Here is a 25,190-nt window from a genome sequence, read left to right on the forward strand (position 1 = left end):
GTTGAACGAAAAATAGTTCTCCTTCCCCTTTTGGGTACTCTTAAAGTGGTGGGATAGATTTTCCTCCAAGTTTCAACAAAATTCACATCTGGCTAAGATAAGGTATTAGAAATGTAAGGTCTGTAAAAAAATAAATTTAGAGAACTTAATAAGGAACTAAAACTATTGGGTTTTAAAGACTACAATGGTCATCTGAATCTTCAAGGCAGACTTGCTTTTTATTACACAAAAAAAAATATAAACAGCAATAAGAATAATGTATAAACAAACATTTACCTAGAGAAGTTATGTTTTTCTTTTGCTAACTAAAATCTGAACTCTTCAAAACTGAAAAATACATAAAAAATTTAGAAGAAACCACGTAATAATGCCATTAGAATTCCTCTGCTTTACATAGCAAGCATGAAAGGCAATCACATATCAACTGGTTAAATCTAGCGTCATATAATATTAAAAAATGATTAAATATGGTTTTTAAAGTATTCATTTCAGAAGAAATGCCAGTGTTACCCCTGGCTGGGAATTCCTTTTTCTCCTCCTTGAGTTCCCCTGTGTTCCATTTTTCCATCTATCACCAGACCAAACCCTGCATGCCCCTAAGAGCTCACAGATCTTATTTAAATCTCTCACTTAATTCTTAAGTCTCTGAATGACTCTCAGCCCCTGGTCTACTTTCCAGGGGTGCTCAGCTGGCCTCACAAAAGCTCCACAGACACCTTTCTCAGTGGCTCTGACGCTTTCAGGCTCAGCAGAGGGTGTCAAAAAAAATCAACAATTATAAAAAGTTTATTAAAGTGAAACTAGGAGTGCAGATTTGAAGAAGTTGCTTCTACTTTTATTTCCCTCTCAACTCAGCACAGGTGTTTCCTAACTTATACTACTGTGCATGCTGATGAGGGGGAGGGTTAAATTAAGGTGAGGGAGTGGGCCAAGGGCCCGACCAGCAAGCATTTAGGATCTCCAGCCTCATGTGTTAATGGATGTGTTTAAAAATTGACCCCCCAAAAAGCCTAGAATGAGGTTTCTTTTTGGCAGATGATTAAACCAGTACACCGAAATAATTAAAGCTTTGCCCTTAAATAAAGCATCAGATCAACAGGACAAAAACAAAGATAAAAATTGCACACACATAGGCATGAGTGCACACACACTCTCTCACACACAGATACACTAAACTAGCGGGCAAGGGGAGAAGGAAATTAAATAAAAGAAAACAAACAGAGTCCTAACAGGCCATTCTCCGAAAAGGAATCTAAATAAAAAGTCATATGATATCTGATAGTGCAGGACACGTCGCCAAGAACTGGAGCGGACTGCTACAGGAAGAAAGGGCCAGTGTGCTCCAGCTCAAAGAGCTTTTCTTTCCTCCTCCTCTATTTTTTTTCCTTTTTCTCCTCGACTGTGAATGTGTTACTCTCAGGTCAGATCCACGAAGAACCCCGGAATGACAGCTATCACCTTTCGCTGTGCTCTTGGCGGCACAACTAGCTGATAGGAGCCGCCTGAGTCGGGATCAGCAGAGGCTAGTGCAGGTTTCAGCAACAGCCTTTTGCCATAAACCCTCTGCCCCTTTCCTAGACGCTCCTTGGGCACCTCAGAAATAACACCCTCACCCCCAAATAAGCAAAAGCAACAAACAACACAAAAAAACAAAATGCAAGCACAACACCCCAAAGCAACAAGAGTTCAGGGAAAAACTGTTTAAAAAACAAGCCAAAAGGGGGGGGGGTGGACCCTTCTTGCCTTCAGTATAAAACTTTTTAAAGACCGAGTTTCTTTTCTCTTATTTTGATGACTTTCTCATTAAAGACCTTTCTCTCCTTCAGCACTATTCAAAATCTCGGCAAAAGTATATAGAAAAGTCTGAAGGCAAACAAGCATTTTCCTCAGGAAAATGCGTAACTGCAAGAAGTGAGCCACTCTAGAAAATTTTGGATTTGCCAAAAGTTCCCCTGATTCTAATGTCTTTCAGCGAGTTCCAGCGCAAACAGTGGCCACCTAGCTCTTGTTTCCCCTTTTTCTTCCTCTGAAGGGTCATTACTGAGGCAACACATACACAGTAAGTTTTCCCCCAAAAGACTCCTTGTTATCAAGTTACTTCAAACGTAAGACGCTCACACCTCCCAGCAAGAAGGGTTTACTGACTAGACATTACACTTTATCCTGATATGTATTATGCCTTTAAGAAGCAATGATATAAATGTATCCTAAAAAATATAAAAAAATGTATATATCTACATTTTTCCTAGAGTTGCCTCCCCAGGGACAAAAATATATTTTCAGTGAGTGAAAAAAAAAAATTGTTTCAGAATATTGAAATCACTGTTGTAGCTAGTTTCCACTTACTAAAACAGTCATCTGTAGTTAGGTACTGCACGTAACATTTAATAATTTTTGTGGTGCTCATAAATTTTATCCTTGTTCAATTTTGTGTCCATTATGTACCTTGAAACAATTTTCAAATGACAATCGAAATATAAATGCACTAGGAGAACTTTTAGGATGAAAACATGTTCTTGGGTTTATAATCCAAGAATATTAGCATAAAGATATAAATGTACAGCAGATATAAAAGGTGAAATTATTTACTGCCTTTTGCACATACAGTTCACTTGCTGATTTATTTTTCTTTTTGGAACATTAATTTGAAATGATAAGCACTCTGGAATGTTTGCTACAAACACACATTTACGGTAAAAATATACATGCACAGGAAAAAAAAATAAGAGGGAGAACACAAAGCTACGTGGTTATCAGAATCCCTGGAAATTCTCTGTTGAACTAATGTAACGCGAATGGGGCAAGTAACCTCTCTGGGGTTTTTGTCATTTATGTAATTGGATTGAAACAAAAATAAAATTCAGGTATCTACTCCCTTCGTACCTTTCTTAGTAACTGACAAGTGACACAAACAGTACCTTTTAAACAGATGGATGCAAAAACTTGTGAGACCGACTGAACTACTGTACCCCACTGGTACTCTGGGAACCCAAATCCCATGATTAACTTTTTACCAAGTGGCAAGAGTGGAAGATGTTCTCAGTACTAAATTGATTATTTTGTGGACTCTTGTTCTGACCTCCCCAGGATTTTGTGACCCCAGAAAAGGTAAAGAGAGGATCTAAGGAGATACATCCTGAACAACTTTTATTGTAAGTAGAAAAAAATAGCCAAGAGTGAGCATAAGGACAGTTGGATTTAGAAAGATTAAAAGAGGAGAAAAGAGCAACATACCCAACTTAATTAGTCTTTTTCTTTTTTCTTTTTTATGTATATATATTGAGGTGATGGAGAAAAAAGATAACTGAATTTCTTTTGAATGTCTTTGTGTCTTTATAGAGTGAATGTTCTGTTCCCGTCTCTTTCTTTTTAGGCGAAAAACTAATAAAAATAGGTAAACATATATCAGACATTAAGCTGACTCCCCCCCACCCCCCTTCCCTTTGTAAAGAACTCTTTGTTCTCTAGTGAAAATGCTGAAAAATCCCCGGGCAGCTACTCCCTGAAACAAGTGCAAAACACTTAGAGGCTTTTGGGCTGGCTGGGAGCCAGGAACCCTCCCGCTGTCTGGTTAGAAGAGGAAAAAAAGAAGAGAGAGAGAGAGAGAGGGAGAGAGGGGAAGAGAGATGGGGGGAAGAGAGAGAGAGAGGGAGAGAGAGAGAGAGAGAGAGAAGGGGGAGAGAGAGAGGGAGGGAGAGAAAGAGAGAAAGAGAGAAAGAGAGAGAGAGGAATTGGAGCTCCCTTTAATAGACATAGGAAGCAGCGTTTTTTTCTTTTTCTTTTTTTCAAAACTGGCGGTCAAGCGTTAAGTAACTCCTGTCTAAATCCACCTGCTAGAAATGAACTTGGGTAACCCCCCAGGGGTGCACAAAGACAGGGAAGACAGTAACACACTCCATACTCTTTCCCACCCCCGTTGTACTGCTTCCATTCTTTCTGCTCCCATACACAAATGCCCACAGATCTCACGCCACCCTCCTTACCCCCCAACAACAAACACAGCGAAATACATGCTCCCTCAGACTCCTAAAAAAAAAAAGAAAGAAAGAAAAAAAAGGCTTTTCCATCTCGGTTGCGACACAGTGATAAGGGGTAGCGAACATCTCATACCTGGTGTGAATGCTAATCAGTCAGGAGTTCTCCTTTTCCCAAGACAGGGAACTGTTTCCTTCCAAATTTATTAGAACCTCCTCCACTGCCTCTTTGAAAAACCTTCTTTGTCACCCTCTCCCAAGTCCCGATACTTCTTTAAAAAAAAAATGGCTTCGGAGCTCCTTCTATTCTTGATATTGATTCTCTCTCTCTCCCCCCACCCCTCCTCCTCTCTCCTGTCTGTGTCTCTTCTGAGTGGTCTATTGATAAGTCCCTGGAGGCACTGGGTCAGCCTGCCCGTAGGAAACCAGACACAATGCACAAATCTCCGAGTGCCATTCTGCCATCAGCAAGCAGACCACGTTTAGGAGAGAGAGAGAGAGGGAAAAAAAAAAAACAGTAGAGCAAGAGACAGAGAGAGAGAGAGAGAGACCAACCGAGGGAGGGAGAGACGGAGAGAGAGGAAGGTGGGGGGAGAGAGAGAGGGAGAAAGGGGGGGAGAGAGAGAGAGAGAGAGGGAGAGAGGGAGGAAGAGAGAGAGAGAGGGAGAGTGTGAGAAAAAGACTGATTGGAACAGGAGGGAGAGAGAGAGAAAGGGAGAGGGAGAGAGCACGAGAGGGAGAGCGACACTGCCAGTCAGGTTAATCATCCCTACTTTAATTAGCTGTTCGGCTTAGACATAAAACAATTGAATTTGAATGATCTGTCAGCAGGCTCGGCTGAACCAAAGGGGAAAAGCGAATATTACAAAAAGACTGTTGGTGTGTTCTGATAAGCAATACTGCTCGTACTAACAAATCCTCAAAGGAGGAACTATTAAAACTTACAACTAAACAAAAAGTGCAAATACAAATAGCACTAAATAGAGTCTTTTTTTTAAAAAAATTGAGTTTTCTCTTTTAGTTTTATGAACAGTAGATATTTATTTGCAGGTGTCAACATGTGAAGGTCTGTATGTAATGGGTGAAAGTTTATTAACGGCGGTCTAGGAGTGGAGCAGACAGATGCTGCAGAGAACAAGACAGGTACAGTCGGATGCTGAGTCTAGCTCCTGGAGGGAGATGGATGCTGGAAGAAGAGGCTCCGTGGCAAGAGATCAGCACAAAGTCAGTGGGCAGAGAGGCAGACAGATTTTAGGCACGGCACGATCTCGTTTAAAAAGGCAAAAGTTCTGATGCAATAATAGGTGCAAAACAATCCATCCAGCTTCCTCTCCCAGGAGCACTCCAAGGTACAGTTAAAATGGATTAATCTTTGTGACAAACAGAGCTGGCAAGGCAGACGATGGCAGACACTGAAGGCGACTCACAGACCCAGAGGATACCAGAGCCGGGGGAAGCCACAGGGATCAATCTCTCCAACTCCCTGTTTTAGCAGATACGGAAACTGAGGCACAGAGATTCAGGCTGATAAATCACGAGGGCTATAGCAATGCCGACGACACTGGAACCGGGGGCTCCCGCAGCCCACCAGGCCGGTGCTCGCTCCAGCATACCAGCTAACAGGCAGCTCTTTAAAGACTCTGGCCCAACAGGTATGAAAATCACCCTTGTCTCCAGAATAACACCTCCATCTCTATACAGCAAGTGCAGAAACCTGCAATTTATAAAAATGTCCATGTAGCAATATTTTTGTCCATTTTGAATTTTAAGGATGTACGTCCTTAATTCCTACTCAGGAAAAAGCAGAAAAATATAACATTTGTAGAGGCCCCGTGTCAGCAGGGTATATAGCTGGTATAGCCACATTTCAGGCTAGTGAAGGCCTGTGCATCAACCTACAAAGACCACTCCCAGAGTTTGCAGTTCTCCATGAATAGCATGTGCTATGTATCACCATGTAAACAGATGTGGTCCTCTCATACAACTCATTCTTAAAATCAAGGCACACTGTGGGTGAAAGAGATTGAGTTTTTCAGTTTACAATGTCGTATGAGATCATGGCTGAGATTTTCTACTTGAAAGATTAGCTATGGGCGACTTTTCCTATATATTTCAATTGAAATGAGCTACTAAAATAGAAAGGGGAAACTGTAGTATCTGCCCACGTACTTGATGGTATCTTTTTCTGGGACACATATGATCATAGTCAGTAAGGATTTCCCTCTTGACAACAGATAAATGAAGGTAATTTTTTTAAGGGGGAAAGAGGTGCTTATGAAAAGAATGGTGCCATCAGATATTACTGGAGAGATGAAGTCTTTCATTCTGAAACAGGGATCATGGTGCATATAAAAGTGAACACTCTCTCTCAGTCATGCTTGAGCAATGATGTACTTTGGGTGAAAAAGGAAAACTGAAAACTGTCAGACACCTGGGAGCCTACTCAAAGGCAAGTCATCTGAGAGAAGTTATAGTCAGAGTAATTTAGTTTATTTTCACAGCAACCTCTTTAACAATGGCTGCCCAGACAGGTCTAAAGCATGTGGTCCACAGTCAATCAACTTAGAAGGAAGAAGAATTAGTGACTTTGACATTAGTAGGTGCTCCTATAGATCTCAAAGCACTTGCTGACATGCAAGAGCCCAGAGCAGAGCAATGAAGTGCTTGGTTAATGCATGCTGAGTAAACTGGGTGAAAAGGGGCTTTGGGGACAAACAGATCTTTATAACATTGCCTAAGTCACAGACACTCTCAGAGACTCAATTTCCCTATTTCTAAAGGGTGATAAAATTGATCCCATAAGGTAGTTTTCAGGGTGACATGAACTAACATATATAAAATCCATGGCTGGACATAACATGGTAATTATTACTGAGGAAGGTATAAATGAAGGTGTAAATAAACAAAGCTGCATTCTGTGGATGTGCTGAGTGTGTTATATTCAAAGTATGTAGGTACAGGACATGAATACATACCACAAAGCAAGGATGTAATACAAGGACTTCCATTAGAAAGGGTTGGCAATAGAGACTAAAGTTTAGAACCCCCAAATTCTAGAATCTAAACTTCAAGGATCATCTCAGGGTTGTTTGATCTCTTTGTTCCCAGACTTTGGTATCTTTTCTGGTGCATAATAATAACAATAACCAACATATTACTGAGCACTTGATTTGTACTAAGCGCTCTGCTTAGTACTTCACATTTTTTATTGTGCTTTCGTGTCACCACAGCCCTGCGAATTTGGTACTACCAATCCTCATTGCATAGAAAAGAATTCAAGGTGTAGAAGAGTGCATTAACTTGCTCAAATGCACACAGTTAGGAAGTGTGGAGCTGAAGATGAAATCCAGAAAACCGACTTCAAAGCCTCCACCATCAGCCATGATGCTGGGCTACACACAGTATGTATTGGTAAATATGAATTGAACAAATGAGCAAATGCATAAAACACCAGTGTTTAGATTTCACTAAAAATGTAAGTGAAAATCTGTGTACAATCACTTGAGAGAATCCTTTGCTCGGATTATCCAACCTGTATTTCCCCTCCAGCTCACTTCAGGTGGCAGCCCTCCCCAGAAGCCGTGTCCCTGGTGTGGAATTGAAAATGGGTGAGGTGAAGACCGCTGGCTATGACCACCCAGGGCATTTAAATATCAGACAGCATTTTCAGCACTTTCAGGGTGGTGTTAGCACATGGGTTATTGATTGGCTAAATTTCAGTTCAGATAATTACATCATGTCTCTTTTTTTCCTGGCCATGCCATTCTTCACTTCCTGTCACAAATGTGCTCTTTCAAAAGCATATGGCCAAACACAAACATATAGTTACATGTAAGGTATGCATGATCCACAGGTTGTTCTTTTTTCTAAATGATTACTGGGTAGTAGCCACGTAATAAATGAATGAATAAGCAAAAGAATTTAAAGTCATTTCAAAATAAAGATAACTAGTTGAAGTTAAGATTTTTTGTTTGGCACTGAAATAAACAGATTTTTAAAACATTTTCTTGGTGACAGGATTTCAATGATATATTTTTTTTCTCATGGGCAGATATTTCAAGAGTTGATGACCTGCTCATGGTAAGCTCATTTCCCTATACTATGTCATTTCCAGCATGAATAGTAATAAATGCTGATGTTTTAAAGTATGCAGAAAATGAGAATAGGTCCTGAATGATATAGTTTAGTTACTGAACTCATGGGTTTTAGAACAGTCATTAATCCAGTTATTAGACCCTAACTTATTTGGCAAGTTTTTTCCTTTGCCAAACATATTATTAGAATAGTCTTCAAATTATAGAAGGAAAGGACAAGGGATCAGTAAGTTTAGGCAAGTTTGGCAGTCTTAAACAGATAAAATGCTTCTACTTTTCCCAAAGAATTCTTGGCCTTGAAATACTTGAAAACACTATGTCTACATGATACCAAAGAAAGTCTCCTGGAGGCATATATTTTAATTATGAACACAATTAGTTAAATGTATCCATGGTTAAAGCATGATTCACCAGTCATTTTCAGTGTGCATTTGTATGAACAGGTCACCAAATATAGAATGCATCAAATGTAAGGGATAAAGGGTTAATTTATTTACTATGGATGAGAATTTCTAGACCTTTGCTTCCTCAGGTTTTAGTTCAAAATTCCATGCACACTCTGCACATAATAATAAATGCCATAATTCAATGTATGCCATAATTTGACTTACTTTCAAGCACCTTTTCTGGTTCGACTCTCAAAGCTTTCCTTCCTATAAACTTCCTCCAAATTATTCTTTGTGGCCCTCTGTAAATCATTTAAAGTTAGTGTTTGTAGGAAATCTTTATAGAGAGATTTCTATCAAACTAGTCCTATTTTTGAGAACCAGTGATCAAATTCTAGACCAAATTAAATAATTAGAAAAGAAAAGAATAAAATACCAACTCTTTCCTACCTCTTTGACCCTGGTAATAATGACAGCAGATATTCAGTGACTGCCTTCTAGTTTTGCATTCTGCTTGGTCTGTGTAACGCTTGGTCTGGTAGCACACCTGCCCGTAGTGGTAGATGATAGTGCAGAAAAACTGCAGGCAACAGATGCCAACTCTCTTAGTTGTTTATATGTAACTGCAATTTATTCTCTCTGTGCCTCAAGTTTCTGATATGTAAAAGGGGTATATTATTACCCAAAGGCTACCGATTTGATGCTTAGACTAAAGTAGTAGTATTGGGTAGGATATTTAAGAATCAGCTAGCAAAAAGCATTCATACTGGCAATTTTCATAGCCTCACCACTATTTTTACAGCAAGAAGTCCCTGGATAACACATCTCAAGTTCAAAATGTAAGTGAATTTTGAATTCAAGAGAAAATTGGACATGATTTATGTTGAATATTAGAGGTAAGTAAGCACTTGGTTTTAAATTTAAATGTCATCCAGAAACAGCCTGATAGATTTTATAGAAGCATAGAATCTTTGACTTATGAGGTATTTAGGAGATTCTCTGGTCCCTTGAGTTTCCAGAGAAGAGCTAAGTGGCAGAGACATTTTATGGAATAAACCTAAGGTCACACAACTTGGGAGAAGCAAAACTAGTACTGGAACTCAGCTCTTCTGTCTCCTGGTCCCATGCCTTTCTCAGCCACACAGCCACACTCTTGCCTTTCATAGTCCTGCCACCCACCTTTAGGTCATATTTTATTAAAGAAACTCTTAAATTCTGATGCTGAGAAAAGGGTACTACATTTCTAATGCATTCTGATAAACACCTACAAAGGAACTGTGGTAGGCTGAATAATGACCCTGCAAAAGATATCCATGTCCTAACCCCCAGAACTTACATAGCAAAGGGATCTTGTGAGTGTGATTAAGTTAAGGGCACCGAGACGGACAGGTTATCCTGGATTACCTAGGTAGGCTCTAAATGTAACCACAAGGACTGTTGTAAGAGGGAGGCAAGAGGATCAGAGCTAAAAGTAGGAGATGTGATCACAGAAACAAGAAGTTAAAGTTATTTGGAGAAGGGGTCAGGAGTAAAAGATTTCAGAAGGCTTTCAGAAGGTAGAAAAGGCAAGGAGATTGATTACCCCCTAGAACTTCCAGAGGAACCAGCCCTATCCTCATTAGTTACCTTGATCTGGACATTATCTCACAAACAGCTGAAATACTTCTTAGCTTAAAAAACACTCTGATATATCATCTTGTTGGAATAAACTGAGCTTGTGATACAAGGACTTCTTACCAGTTTTCAGAAAAAATATTGCTAGAATAGGTCAAGAATGGGTTGCTTCCTCTTGCCATTAAGAACTTCTTTCTAAGTTGACATGGAGATATCTATCTGGAGATTGTTGGTTAATGGATCAGTTGTCTATAAATCCATCTAATCATATTTATCCATGTACAGTTATATAGCAGCTCTTCATTTGTGGGTTGGCAATCACAGCTTCAAGATACTTTACAACATTAGTTTCTAGTTAGAAGAAACTGAAAGCTTTTGCTGTTCCATTCTTGAGTGCCAGATACCTAAACTCATTTTAAACAATGAGATATTCTGTTATTAGCTCCCACCCCACATTTTTTTGCTCTTTCCCAATGAAGGTCAGATATAGAGAAAAGAAGCAGCAAGAAAAAGCATCATGCCACATAAATCTCCTTCTTATATGACTATCTTGCCTTAATGTACCAATGCCATTAAATTACTGCACACAGTCTAAGACAGGGCTCCTAAAAGAGTGGTCTTTGGTGGCACTTCTATGAATGCCTATATTTAAAAAAGCCCTTTAGGTAAATCTAGAACCTGGCTGAGCACTACTGTCTTAGAGAGCAAATCTATGAGGTTTGGCAAGGCTACTGACGTACATGTTGAACTATGAGTACAATCACCGGCTTACCTGGGTGTATTGTGGCTCTGTCACCAGCTGTGTGACCTTAGATCATGTTCTTAGTATGTTTATCTCCCCATCTATAAAATGGGAATGATGATGATAACAATAATAATAGCCTCCTGTCTGTGCAAAAGGCTAATGTAGGACTTAATAAGATCATAAATATTATATAAGAACATTTTATAATTGCAGGATTATTATTATTATTTTCTTTAAGTAGGAGGAGGGGAGATAGACTTGTATGCGAGCCAAAAGGGATCCACCTGGCAACCCCTATCTGGGGCCCCTGCTCTAATCAACCAAGCTATTTTTAGCACCTGAGGCTGAGAATTGGACTACTGAACTGTCTTCAGCACCAGGGCCCATGCTCAAACCAATGGAGCCATTGGCTGTGGCAGAGGAAGAGAGAGAGAAGGGGGAGAGAGTGAGGGAGAAAAGCAGATGGTCACTTCTCCTGAGTGCCCAGACCAGAATCAAACCCAGGATGTCCATATGTCAGATTGATGCTCTATCCACTGAGCCAACTGTCCAGGTACTGCAGGATTATTATGGAAAAAACATTTATTTGGATTGTGAGTGTCCTAAGATCAAGGTTTTGGGGATATCATTTTGATATTTCATATTAACTGAGGATCCGAAGTACCAAATAATAGTAAGAAAGTAAAAAAAAAAAACCTCAAGATGTCGGCACTCTCCCTTCTAGGAGCACGCCCATGCCTTTCCTTTCCATCTCGTCCTTCTCAGAGTCTTCTCCCAGGCGGATATTCCTTGCCCCTTTTTTTCTCCTAAGCTTTAAGGGACGCATAACACTTGCAACCAGGGGAGCAGTGAGCAGCGGCAGCTTGTCCTAGACTAACCCCTTGAACCTACCTCCAAGGGCCCCTTTCCCCTACCTTTCTTTCTGAACGGCCAATAAATTCTTCTTTTACTTACTGCAAAACAAACAATACAAAAACAACAACAACAAAAACTCAAGATGTCAGGTTCAATTCTTCAAGCCAAACTGATGCCTGGAAGTCTGTACTTTTTTAAAGGATGTGATATTGAATGGAGGACCCATTGGTCAATGTTTCTGGAACGAAGTTTCTGGGACTAAATACTGAATTTCTTGATTTGAAATTCTACCTTTTTATTTGTCTCTCTATCTTTCCTACCCATCAGATAGCAAATTTTAGTGACAGCTTTGAATTCTTTATTTCCAATGAGAGCCCCTATTTTGTGGGATTCAAAACCACACTTCTTGATCAATTCCTAGTGGCATTCAGTTTTAGTAAAGTGGTCCATGATCTCCATCATTTCCACATCATATTCTTAAATAAGTGAGAAGCTCCAGGAAGCCAGCTCAAAGACAACTGATCACATTCACAGATTTTTCAACAGAAAAAAATACCAATTCTGGTAGGTGGGAAGCATTGTCCAGATCAGGACTGAGACCCTTGTAGATATGGAAGTTCCAAGGGGGCGGAAAAACCCCCCAACACAACCAGATTAGACACAACCTCAATTTTCATGGAAAATCATCAGGATTTTATCCAATCTCCGAGTAATACAATTCACAGTATTTACCAATGGTGCTGTGTTAAATGGGGAGGTAAAAAAAACAACCTTATAAAAGATAGCTAGCTATACTTTTCCAGTCTTGCCTGGAATCACAGCAGGTAGCCCTTTGGCCTGAGGGCTCTTCCATCCTCTGAAGACTGGAGTCTGCAGCTTCACGTTCTGGCGTCTCCTCTGTGCCTCACAGGACAGCTGTGGTGTGGCAAAGATTCTGTTTGCGCTGCTGCTTCCTCTGAGCCAGTCACAACGTGTACATCAGGAGAAGCAGCTGCACCTTTTAAGAGCTCTGTGTTGTCAAGCAAGTCGTCTGTCGTTTTATATATTTTATATAGTTTTCATTTGTAAAATGTGGAGAATATTTGCCTTATGAATCTCACAAGTTGATGACATCACAAATTGAGGATCTAAAGCGATGTGTAGTCAAAAAATGCTTTATAAGCTAAAGATCCCATTTGCTTGGCATTATTGCTGTTATTATTATTTACACTTCAGCAGCAGAGTAAAGGTATGTATAGAAACAGTGGGCAGGAGAGCCTGCATATATTTAAACGTTTAACTCGTACTACTTACATGGTTCTCTCCTGAATTTACATTAGTCTCTTTGTCAGGTTATAACTAAAGTGGTAACTACAGAAGAAGTACCTATATGATCTCTGGTTTGATTCTGATCAGGTACACATTAAACAGACATGGCTGCAGAATTTATTATGGTTGATCTCTGGCCAACAGTACTTTAAATATATTCCCTAAGTAAAAATAAATTCAGTTTTACAAAATTGAAGAAATCATGGCATCCAAGGCTGGTATCGAGGAGTGAGGATATGTTCAAAGGCCATTCCTTGGTTGCTTAACTTCAGACATCTACTTAGAAATGTCTATTAGTTCAACAAGCATTCCTGAAGGAAAATTTGTGGTAAAGCCACTGTACATTCAACACTTAAAAGGAAAGGAGCTTGTATTCTGTCACAATGCAAATTATTATTGCTTTAATTGCCCAAACTGTGCTTAAGCAAATATATGAGTCAAGATGAGATGAAGATCTAATGCATTGTTGCTTTTTAAGTAGTTGTAAGTATATATAGTACCCAATCAGCAAGCCCTTCCAATGGAAGGGCAATTAACTATGTAGTATATTTTAAAATAAATCATTAACATAATTGTGCAAAGAGCATGTCTGAATACCTTGACCTGTTACTTAAATCCTCAGCTGTTGTACACAACCCCACCTTTTCAGTCCTGTACTATCCCCTACTAGATTCTACACTCCCTGAGGATAAACCCTGACTTTGATTTCTCTGAACTTCCCATTGCCTCCAGTACAGTGGTTTACACATAGCATTTGCTTCCAAAATACCTGCTGTTTAATTGGATCCACTTCTTATTGGCATTTCTTGGGGGCAATTAAGGCACATAAAGAGCCCATAGATAAATGAATCATTATCACTGAGGTGAAGTTGTGGTTCTTAATTTTTTTTCTTTAAATTATGCATTGGGCCACTTATTTTTTCCCATGTGACACTTAACCCAACTAATTATAGAAGTGAATAGAAAAACATGATTCTCTTTTTAAAAGCTCACTTTATAGGCAACATTTTAAGAAATTCAGCCAATGTGTCAAGCAGAGTCATTCCGTACACTGATAGTGATGGTCAAGTTCTATGTAAAATGGCTTTGATGGAAAATATTTTAAATCAAAGCAAGCTACCCATAAAATTACATAAGCATAAATATGCATAGTGCACAAACACACATTTGCACATCCTTAAATTTAAATTAATGCAAAGGAAAGATACATTCTTTTGTTCTGGTGGAATACAAAGGATGATGACTAATAAATGAATAAATAAAGCACTGAGTAACCAAATCAATGTCTGCTCAATTCTGGTCAAGGAGGTGAAGTCAAGTTTCCCTTCGAGTCAGAGAATGTAGTGGATAAAAAAGACGGGAATCGCTGGGGGCTTTCCTGAGGCCATTGCAGACCAGCTCACACACTGTTAAGAGGCTCATTTTCATGGGACTTTTGGTTGCACGTGTAACACTTGCTCTGGGTCCCCTGGAGCATTAAGTGGCACATCACAGCAGTTATAAGAACAGGACTAAATGTGAGAAGGTACATTACAGAGTTCTTTTTCTTTCAGATCTGAATATCCAGGAGTTTGTAGATATTTTCAAGGTCGTTTTCCCCAGTGTTTTTCTTTCTCCACTCCTTTCTATAGGACTGTGTGGAAAGGATGTTTTGTTCTTAGTAAAAATCTGAATTCCTGTACTTTTAAACTGCAAAACCTGTGGATTAGTACTGTTAATTATTCCCATCGACAGAACATATTTCATTAAAAGAAAGAAAACCTGGTCTGACTGGGAAGTTTGTTCTAGATTAAGGATTTAGTCAGTTTGGTATTTGTTCTCTATTAGGCTTGGTGCATATTAATTGGTACATATTTTAACATTTCACCACTGCATTAAATTATTAATAAATTGAAATTATTAGCTGGTAAGGCCACCATTTTTTTTTTTTCCGTGAAACAGTGCCACCTGTTAAAGTTTGGTTCAAAACAAAAAGTCTGGCTTCTAATTTGTCAAGAAAACAAATGTGAAGTTTAGAAAGAGAATAGAAATGACTAAAAGAATGAGATTTAATCTCAAAATGATTAGGGAGAACAAAAGCTCACTTAACTCTCAAAGCAAATATAAAAGATAAGGCCTTCCCATCCTGTAGAAGGAGCCGAGGCTCAGAGAGGCTGAGTAGCTTCCTTAGAATGCAGAGCTGAGCATCAAAACCCTGTCTGTCTGACAGAGCCTGTTCTCTTTTCTTTTTAAAATTTTTCTTTTTATTAAAATATAGCTGACATGCAATATTATGTCAGTTTTAGGTGTACAACACAGTAATTTGATATTTATGTATCTTATGATGTGATCACTACAAGTCTAGTCACCATCAGTCATTGTCCCAAATTATTACGGTATTACTGATTCTATTCCCAATGCTGTACAGGCTGTACATCCTATGCCTGTAAGTTTACATCTCTTTCCCCTTCAACTTTTCCACCCATCCCCCACCTCCCTCTCAACTGGCAACTATCACTGGCTGTTGGTATGTTCTCTCTTCTTTCACACGCTCCATCCCCAGAAACATAAAGTCTTTGACTGTCTAAGAGCTTCTTTGGAATCCGCTATCAGGTTCATTGAGTGAGATAACAATTACAACAATTATAATAATTGATAAATATATATGTATTATCTATTAAGTTTACACCTATATACTTAACATACATATGATTTTATGTACTATGTGTTTGCCACATATGAACTATGTACTTACAGTGTGTCAGATATTATTCTAAGCACTTTATTATTTATTAATTAGTATTTAGTACTATTTATTTTGTTCCCATAACATCTCTATCAGGTAGAAATTATTAGTATGTCCAGTTTTACAGATGAGAAAAATAAGGCATATACTTGTAAGTGGCACTCAACCATACAAACATTTCTTCCCTGTGGCATTATTAACCCTGAAGCACTTAAACTTATCTGGAAATTTTATGAGAAAAATCTGAATTTTATTGTTTGAATTTTATTTAAACTACTTCCTATTGCCCTCCTTCTCTCATGAACCTTTTCCTATTTGATAACCCTTGAGCACATACTTGACCTCTGGACTATTCATTTAAAACTTTATTCCTCTTAGGTGATAATGAATGGATCTTATAAAGTGTGAGAGAACTCACTTAATAGACCATTAACTATTAAACAGTTTACTTGCTAGGAAACAAAAGGACACAATTTAGTTGAAAATTCCCACTTGTAAAAGAGAAAGTTCCTAAAGCTAGATCTTATGGCCTGAAAAGTAGGGGTGACACTTTGGTTTGGTGAATTTTCTGGTCTTTCAAATCATAACACAGGTACAACCATCAATATATAAGCCCAATTTAATTCAATATATATTTTATGAGCACCCACTATGAATAAAGGACTTTGCTAGGACCTAAGCCCTAAGCTATATAGAAAATAGCTACAAAGGTAAGAAGCCATAAGTACAATAATTTCTACCTGATAGAGATGTTATGGGAAAATCTGAATTTGGAATACGGGAGGAAATAAATAGCACTTAACTGAAATACAATGCAAGAAAAAGTGAATACCATAAAGGGTTCCTGACAGACTTCCATCAGTTCCATGGCGTGAAGAACATCATTTGCTGATGGACACAAATAAAGCTACTTGAAGAAGGTGGTGTTTGAGATGAACTTTGGAACAAAAAAAAAAGTTCCAAAAGAATCTGGAGAGACAGGTTTTAGGGAAGGGGCACAGAAGAAAAGCAAAGGGATAGGAGAGCACACAATACACTTGGGGTTGATTTTGTTAGCCTCGAGAAGACACAAAGGACAGCAGCAGGAGTGTGCAACGCTGTGGGTGGGTCATGCAGGCGGAGATGTCCGCTGGCAGGTGGAAGCCCACGTCCGTAGTACCGGAGTCTGAAAGCCAGGGCTAGATACTCAAGAGCTTCAGAGAGGTGCTATGAATGTGTGGCTGCGGCTCTATGGTTCTGTAAAGTTGCCCGCAAACTGCAAGAATGCAGTGATGTAACAAGAAAACAGAAAATCAAACTCACGTCTGTGGGCAGATGGAGGAATGCGTCAAGGGACAAGAAAAGACTACTCAGAGGTCATGGAAACACGCTGCGGGGCCCCAGGGTAAAGGGTGCTCTAGAGAAGTGAAGCTAGAGGTAGAAACAGCCAAGCTGGAAACTGCAGCCAGCACTGCCAGGAGGAAGAGGCATATTTAAGAGCTGGAGTCTTCATCCCTGCACTCATCTTTGAAGAACTCCCTCTTACTCCTTTCCACTCTTTCCCCAAACTCACACGTGCACTCAACCATACAAACATTTCTTCCCTGTGGCATTATTAACTTTGAGGCACTCAAACTTATCTGGAAAATTTATGAGAAAAATCTGAATTTTATTGTTTGAGTTTTATTTAAAAAGTGAGTAACTTTTTTGGGAGGGGGATAGACAGGGACAGACGAACAGAAAAAGAGAGATGAGAAGAAGCATCAACTCATAGCTGTGGCACTTTAGTTGTTTATTGTTTGCTTTCTCATATGTGCCTTGATGGGGGTGGGGATCCAGCCAAGCCAGTGACCCTCGCTTAAGACAGCGACCTTGGGCTCACACCAGCGGCCATGGGCTTCATTCAAGGCAGCGAATATGGGGTCATGTCTATGATCCCATGCTCAAGGCAGCCTCCCTGCACTCAAACTGGTGAGCCAAGCTTAAGCTGGAGACCTCGAGGTCTGGACCCTGGGTCCTCAGAGTCTCCAGCCTACGCTCTATCCACTGCACCACCGTCTGGTCAGGCAGTGAATAACTTTTTGATGCACAGTTCAATTGTTCCTTGATGGGAGTGCAAATTTATTCATATTTTACTCAATGAATACTTTTGGGGACTTTCATATCTGCTAGGCATTGTGCTAAATACTGGGATCAGAAGAGCTACCATAAATGCTCAGATGGCTTTTACGTGTGAGATTTGCTCCCTACGTTTGGCAGAAAGTTTAAGCCTTTGTGATGATAAGTGTCAATTCTAGTCTCTAAGATTTTTATGTGTAGTTTTTCTGAAGGTTTTGAATAGGTTTTGGTATCAGCAAAAGGTAAGAGAAGAAACCAATTCCAGGCCACCACAGGCACTGGCTCTCTTGCTTTGCCACCAAAATGCGGGCAACCAAAAAATACCTTTTCAAGTATTTACAATAGCTATTGAAATTTTATTCTTGACTGTATCTTCTAAAAAAATAAAGGAAAAAAAGAATAACCAGCTTTAGATAGAGAATTAAAAAATTGCTTCAGGATATGTTCTAATTGTTGGTTGAAATGAAGTAAGGAAGCTGTATGGAAGGGGATCTCTAAAATCTACCCTTGGGGGTTACTTACTAACTTATTTACATATACAGTGTAAGTACATATATTTCTAATATTGGCCTGGGACACCTCTTCAGCATTTCATTGTACAACTAGATTTTCCTCCTATAAAATAGGAATCTTGCTGTATACATTGTTTTGTAACCTGCATTCTTTCAAGACACATCTTTTTAAGCCCTTGCATAGTACTTCGTTCCATGGATATATCGACATACATTTAAGCAATCCCATATTTTTTGACGTTTTGGTTATTTTAATTTTTTGTCATTTTTAATAAAGTTCTGTTAAGCCCAAGTGTACACAGCCTTTGCTATGTTATTATTTATTGGGAAGGTATTTTTGGAAGCTTTAAAATTTAATAGTACAAGGAGAAAAAGCGAAGAGAGAATACATCTATAACAAGAAAAGAAAGAAAAGTTAAATGCCCCTAGGAGTAAGGGTGGCACAGCGAATGAGAGAAGTTGCATGGCCTAAGATCTGTGCTGATAGAGATCTTGTTAAACTGGAGAGGAAATGGCTTGTGTGAAGGGAACAACCACTATTCACTTCCAGATACTGATGGTCATTTAAAAATGTAGGTCTATTAATGCCATATCTTCCAATTTTCAAGAGAAACTGAAAAAAAAATCTGTATATTTTTTGCTGTGATCTCTTGATCTTTAAAAGTTGGTTCAAACTCTCAAATTATTTTAAAATAATCTTTGGACCAAAAAAAAAAAAAAAAAAGAATTTCTGTGGGTTAGCTAGATGCAGCTCACAGCCACCGGTAACCTTCAAATTACAGGAATAGAAGCCTGGTGTATGGAAATACAATTCTAGGTGGTGAGTTAAGCTAATAAAGTTTTGCTTCAAGTTTTCCTAGTAACAAGGGATGTGATGTGGAGAAACTGAACCCTAATATGTCGATCTTGGAAGATAGGTCATTACTGCTCCCTATATAATTACTCATGAAAGATTAACTATAACTTCTAAAATGTTTCAAACTTTTCAAAGATACATGTTTTAATTTTATAAAACCTTAACCCAGTACTCTGCGTGATGACATCTAGTGATAATTTCCCTTCATTTTCCATCTGAACATTTCCCATTAACATCCACCTGCACTACATCCTTTCATAAAGAGGAGGTGGTATTTGGCTCTGTTTTGGTTCTGATTCATGAAAAATCAGCCCAAGCCCAACATTTCTGTTCTTGACAGATTTTGGTTTTTAAATCTGTAGAACACAATGTTTTCCTGGGCTGAGTTCTAGCATGCCAAGTTTTGGCTGGCCACAGACTTTGACATCTGAGTGAAAAATCTTTCAACAATGGCATTTAAACTGAAGAATCAACAGACCTTTAATTATAACACTGCTTATAATCCCCCCTCCTTTTATCATGATGTTCAAATTGCCTCAAATCACTAACTGCACGGACAGCATGTTATTTCATTTGCCAAGGGAAATATCATAATTTGGAAACTTGGTGGCTTGAGATTGTATTAATTTTTGAAAATCCAGTATTACTTTATTCACCATAAATTAAAGGGGCATATGGAACGAAGGTCAAAATCACTGATTCATTAGAAATAAAAAACAAAAAACACTGAGCATATAATTTTTCAACTTATCTAAAATGTTCAAGATTTATTTAGATAAGAGCAAGTATTTTTACTTGGAAATTAGGCGTTAAATACGTTGAAATATGGAGTCTCATTTTTGTGAAGTTTCACTAAGTGCCTCTGTATCTCTCCATAAAACGTTAAGTGATCATTTTTATGGCATTTTTAAAAAAAATGACAAACCTAAGATTACTGTTTTCCATATAAATATATATATATATATAATGTATATAATAACAAAAAAACATTTCTATACTATAGTATAGTTTGAATATTTCCTTTTTAGAAACCAATGTTGAAAGGTATTTAATTTATATCTAATCTGTTTATCTGGATATACTTATTGGAAAAATTACTATTAAAATGTAAATCTGAAAATGTTTATTTTTATGTTTTATAGTAGCTAGGTAAGTTTTTGTTTGTTTTTAAATATAAAGCTTGGATATTATATGGAAGGTAGGCATAATTTCAGTCCCTTCTCATCTTGAAGAGAAACCTGGTCCTAGATTTCCAGGAAATGTACCTATTTAGACCAAACAATATGCCAATATTTTATAATAATTTCTTACCTTCATACTATGTCTATAAGATCGGCAGAATATGGGGTAGAATAATTAACCTTGGTTGAATTATTTACCTTAGCCTCAGTTTCCTTCTTAGTAACAGATTAATAATAGGGGTTTTGGAGTCTTTCTGTCCATGGATTTTAAGTGCTGGAGTTTAACTATATTCCCAGATCTGACTTCAAAGGCTCTGCTCCCTGTTTGGGGGGGGGAGAAAAATACCTCCCTGGAATGTAGACAACTTTTCCCTTTGTAATCGACCTTGCTTTTTCAAGATAATGTGTTATCAGTGAGGTCACAGTCTTAACTACGTTTAGCACTACCTGTGGCTCAGAAATACATCTTCATCCAGAGTATGAAATGCACATTGTAAGGATAGGTACGGAAGCCATAAGTACCTGTGACAGACTTGGTTTAAATCTTGCCCTTATTATTACCACAAATATGCCATATTTATAAAATTATGTCCTGTCTTTGTTCAGAAAATATGGTCTCTATCATTATCTACTTTGTGTGTAAACTGGCTGAAACGCCAGGTCCAGGAAACTAGTTCTGACTAGCATTCAACACTGAAAAAATTAGATCCTCCAAAGCAGAATCAGCAGTGGAGTCTAAATCAAAGTTGTTGACGGAAGTAGAGATGATAAATAATATTAATAATAGTAAGTACATTAATAAAATGTTCTTGATCTTATTTATATATCACATTTAATCCTCATAAGATGCCCATTACATATGAGGAAACAGAGGCTTAGAGGTGATAAATAACTCACAGGCCTAGTAGGAAGCATCTGACTCTTGTGCTTATGCTCCACTTACTATATTTTACTAAACCAACTCCAACAGCAGTGGAACAAAATCTAAGAGGTAAATTTAAAGAGTGCTTATAAGATTATAAATAGAAGATGGAACCAAGACTCAAGATTTGGAGTCGGAACAGATTAGGAACTAAGGAATGGCTCCAGCACAGTGGAGGCCAGCAGGTGTCTAATAGGCAGGGTTGTCATGTGACGTTAAAAGTGGAGTGACACACAGATAATAGAGAGAGAAAGAGAGAGAGAGGAGAGATGAAGAAAATCTGTGGGGAAGTGTTAGATAAGAGAAATTGGGCTGCTTGGCTGATTTCTGAAGTTATTCTCTTCTCTAAATGTAAATAAAGCTTTGTGTGTTTCAGAACAGGGGACAAGGATGATGTGTCTGAGAGCTCTACAAACATCTCTTTTCACATGTTACTAACTGAAGGGGAAAAGATAGTTGCCTATTAAGCTTTTTTAAAATACAAATATCTCCAAGAGGGTCAAACCTCATTTACACCTTGGAGTAAATTACTTTAAAGAGGTTACCAGGCCACCTGACAGAGTGTAATTAAGCCCCAAAGGCCCCTATTGACCGGGGAAAGGTAATGGACAGCTGTGGTACTGCAGTGGGGAAGAAGGCTGAGTGAGCTTGAGAGAAGGCTTTCCCTAGGGGAGTGCGAGGGTATACAGCGCTGTGAAACCATTGAAGAGCTACAAATCGTGAAGTAGGAGCTCATGATTACCATGAGTCCTACTCTGCTCTTCTGTCTAGAATTTTGGTAGTAACCAGTGTGCAGTCAGAACCAGTGACTGCTAATTTCAGACGTAAATACCACCCAATGTACAGCAGCTCCTCAATAAATGCTTGTTGAGCAAGTAAGATGTTAACATCAGTTTGGAAGCTGGAAATTTTCAGATTTGCCAAATTCCACTGTTTCTCCAGTCTCAGTTAATCCAACCCAACTGTTAAGTAAGCAAACTGTATCCTCAGTGAGAGGAAGGGAGAAAAAATACAGAAAGTGAAGGAAGAATTGGTACCTCAGTCCTCTTCTTCCTCCCATTTATGTGGCCTAGAACAGCATGCTCTCTGTTCTGTGGGGCCTCCAGAATGTAGCTCCTATGAATGCTGAGGCAATGCTGCAATAATAGATCTATGGAAAAGTTAAATTATGAAATGTATGTAGAAAACTAACAAAGAGGCATGATTAAGATGAGCCTATTAACAAGAATTCTTGGCCTTGGCTGGTTGGCTCAGTGGTAGAACATTGGCCTGGCATGTGGATGTCCCAGGTTCAATTCCTGCTCAGGGCACACAGGAGAAGCAACCATCTGCTTCTCTACTCGTTCCCCTACACCTTTTCTCTTCCCCTCCTGCAGCCATGGCTCCATTGCAGCGAGTTGGCTCCAGGCACTGAGGATGGCTCCACAGCCTCTGACTCAAGTGGTAAGAAGAGCTCAGTTGCTAAGCAATGGAGCAACACCCCATAGGGCAAAGCATTGCTCCATAGTGGGCTTGCTGGGTGGATCCCTGTTAGGGCGCATGCAGGAGTCTGTCTCTTTGCCTCCCTCCTCTCACTGAACAAAAAATAAAATAAAATAAACAAATAAAGTAAAAAAAAAAAAAAAGAATTCTCATTTGCCCCCACTGGAATTTCAATGGGTTCTTTTAGTTCACTCTAGATCTGTGTTGGATTTGTGCTGTGGTATGAATGTATCCCCCAAGATGCACACATTGGAACCCTAAGGCCCAATGTGATAGTGTTAGAACGTGGTTGGGGCCTTTCAAAAGTGCTTAGGTCCTGAGAACAGAGCCCTTATGAATAGGATTAGTGATCTTCTTATAAAAGAGGCCCCACAGGGATCCCTAGCCCCTTCTGCTAGGTAAGGATACAAAGAGAAGTCTGTGACCTGGAAGAGGAGCCCTCATGCGACCATGCTGGTCTTGGATCTCAGACTTTCAACCTCCAGAACTGTGAGAAGTAAATTTCTCGTGTTTATTAGCCATCCAGTCTGCGGTATTTTGTTATAGCAGCCTCGACAGACTAAGACAGTCTGCACAGGTACATGTGAAATGCTTATGTATACAATCTGACAAGTACAATCAAAGATAGCTCAGGACTACTCGCCTCAGCAAGTGCAGCTGGAGCGTTAAAATCAACCACAGAACTCAGGCGCGGTGAATTCTGGGTGTGGGAGTGTCCCCAGATGTGGCTCAAGAGACGCATACTGAATGTGCGCAGTCTCACCCTCTGTGGATCTCCCCCCTCCGCCTTCCCCTAATCTCTCACATTGTATGACATCACAGGAGCCTTCTAAATTACCGTGCTTTTCAAATACACTTTATATCTCACTCCTAACTTAAAGGGATGAGGGGGAGTTATAGACAAACTGAATTTGACAGTAAATTTGTTATTTTGGATGTTTTATTTTTTAGTTGTGGCAAAAAGGTCATATTTTGTCTAAGTATTGATGATATGTTTGAATGTGACTGCTGGAATGTTTATCTCAGTGGTTACTAACCTAGGCAGCATATCAGAATCACCTATTTTATCTCTGGGGCCCAGAGAGGTACACTGACTTCCCTATAATCACATAGGAATATATTATATGCGAGGATAAAAAACTGTGGCTATTGTGAAACTGACCCATTAGTTATATTCCAAATTACTTCATTACTTTGGAATATATTTTGTGTACTTGCATATACAAAGTAATAGTTCACTCATCTGCAAGCCACTTTTGTGGCATTCTAAATATGGTTAAGAACAAAAAGAATGTGAAAAAGATCTGTAAGCAGCCCAAACTGACAGCAAGGAGACACACCTAAACCTCTGAGGTCTCTGATAAACTCTGCTTCTTGCCTCTTTGTCCTCTCTGTTTTTGAGACAGAGACAACTCCAAATCTTCATTTCCAAGCCTGGCCATTCTGCTGTACTGTAGTTTCGTGTCTCCAAAAGCCCAGGGGACCTCTCCCGAATGCCCAGTCAGCACCTTCACTTGGTGTGTTCAAATTAAACTTGCGCACTCTCCTCCCAAACCGGCTTCTCTTCCGTTGCCCACTGCTTCTGTTTATGGCCCCACTCAGGCTCAAAACTGTAGCGATGTCTTTGACACCTTCTCTCCCTTGCTCCCCAAATATAATGAATTAATTCTTATCCTGCCGCGTCTCATAAATCAGCTCTGTTCTTTCCCTCTGCCCCTGCCCTAGTTGTCTTTTCCTGCACTATTGTGATAGTCTCCGCCCGATCTGCATCCTTGGGTCTTTCCCGACTCCAGTCCATTTTACTCACTGCATTTTACTCAGAAAGTCCATTAATCTTTCTGAGGCACAGCTCTGATGATGTTACTCTCCTACTAAAGACTTTCAATAGCTCCCCACCGTCTACTGAATAAAGTCCAAGTTCCTTGGTCTGGTAATCAAGTCCTTTCACTTTCTGGTCCCAATCTACTTTTACCACTTTATTTCCCACTACTCGCCTTTATACACTCCATGCTCCAGTTAAATTCAGCTACTTCTCAGCAGAGCCTTTGCCCTTCGATTCTTTCAGGACATTCAGAAATGTTCTTTTTTCTACCTTTGTGTGCTCAGGTTCCCCTTGACTTTCAAGGCTCCAATCCAGTGTCACCCCTTCTGATAAAACCCGTTAGCTTTCCCCTGAACTCCAGTAATACTTTGTCTGAACTACTTTCATAGAGCATATCACTTTCTTCTCTGGATTCTAGCAAAGTAGGCAGATGTCTCAGCTCCGCTGCCAGATTAAAACTTTTATGAGGGCAGGATTAGTGTCCTGTTTATCTGGGTACTCTCTCCAGTGCTGAGTCCACAGGTACGGCTCACAAATACTTGCCAAGTGAATGGGGTAAAGCATGGGCTTCATATGCAACCGAAACAGTGTTGGTTGGTTGTTTTCCTAGTCCAAAG

The 25,190-nt window shown here is 39.2% G+C and overlaps 1 protein-coding gene across 14 annotated transcripts in view; it reads right to left on the reverse strand.

Moving 5' to 3' along the window:
- ZBTB20 (zinc finger and BTB domain containing 20) overlaps positions 1 to 25,190 on the reverse strand; it is an 894,540-nt gene that overhangs the window by 148,273 nt on the left and 721,077 nt on the right. The window contains exon 1 of one of the 14 annotated variants that reach the window (XM_066240874.1): positions 4,111 to 4,191. The exons of the other annotated variants lie outside the window; for them this stretch is intronic. The gene's annotated coding sequence lies outside the window, so the exon portion shown is untranslated. Of the gene's footprint in view, positions 1 to 4,110; positions 4,192 to 25,190 lie in introns of those variants that run through there. 14 annotated transcript variants of the gene reach the window in all.

The sequence above is a fragment of the Saccopteryx bilineata genome, chromosome 8 (assembly GCF_036850765.1).
Source record: "Saccopteryx bilineata isolate mSacBil1 chromosome 8, mSacBil1_pri_phased_curated, whole genome shotgun sequence".
Taxonomy (NCBI): domain Eukaryota; kingdom Metazoa; phylum Chordata; class Mammalia; order Chiroptera; family Emballonuridae; genus Saccopteryx; species Saccopteryx bilineata.